This window comes from Penaeus vannamei, chromosome 17 (genome assembly GCF_042767895.1).
Source record: "Penaeus vannamei isolate JL-2024 chromosome 17, ASM4276789v1, whole genome shotgun sequence".
Classification (NCBI taxonomy): Eukaryota; Metazoa; Arthropoda; class Malacostraca; order Decapoda; family Penaeidae; genus Penaeus; species Penaeus vannamei.
Genome location: NC_091565.1, coordinates 37,962,219 through 37,963,277, shown reverse-complemented (window position 1 = coordinate 37,963,277; position 1,059 = coordinate 37,962,219).

Genomic DNA, 1,059 nt, shown 5'->3' with positions numbered 1-1,059 from the left:
GGAGAGGAGGATGAAAAAGAGGAGATGGAGAAAGAAATCGAGGAAGAGACAAAGATAAATGGACGGCCAGATAAGCCAAGAGAGAGAGAGAGAAAGAAAAGGGGAAAAACAGGGCAGAAGAGAAAGAAAAAGGGGGTCAGTGCCCTGACCATGTACAACGCCTCGCCCCCCTCCCACCCCCCCTCCTCCCCACATCCTCCTCTCCCATCCCCTCCTCCTCCCTCCCTCCCCTCCCTCCACCCCCCTCCTCCTCCCTCCTCCCTCTCCCTCCCTCCACCCCTCCTCCTCCTCCTCCCTCCCTCCCCACCCCTCCTCCTCCTCCTCCCTCCTCCTCCTCCACCCCCTCCCCTCCCTCCCTCCCTCCCTTCCCTCCTCCTCCCTCCTCCTCCCACATCCTCCTCCCTCCACCCCCTCCCCTCCCTCCTCCTACTCCCTCCCCTCCCTCCCACCCCCTCCTTCCTCCTCCTCCCTCCCATCCCTCCCTCCCTCCCTCCCTCCTCCTCCTCCTCCTCCCTCCCTCCACCTGCAGCCCATCCATCTCCTCCTCCACCTCCTTCATCCTTTCCGTCAACCTCTCCACCCACATCGCCTATCGCTCTCTCCCTCTCCTCCCTCTCTTCTTTACTATCCTCTCTATCCCCACTTCCTTCCTACGCACCCTAATCCCTTCGTACCCCGCCCCCTATCCCCCCTCCGCCCCCTCTTACACCTCTCCCTCTCTCCCTCTCTCTCTCTCTCTCCCACTTTATAGGCTCTCTTTGCTACCTCCTATGAATAATAATTTCACCAACATTTTGCGCACAGGAACGCAAGTACACACGGACGCACACATGTAGACACGGGAACTCACACGTACACACACAGACACAAGTAGACGAGGACCCACAAGGACATAAACGTAGACATGGGCACGTACATGTAGACACACTAACACACACACACACACACACGATCACATAGACACACTAACACACACACACACACACGATCACATAGACACAAGCACACACACACACACACACACACACACACACACGATCACATAGACACAGCCACACA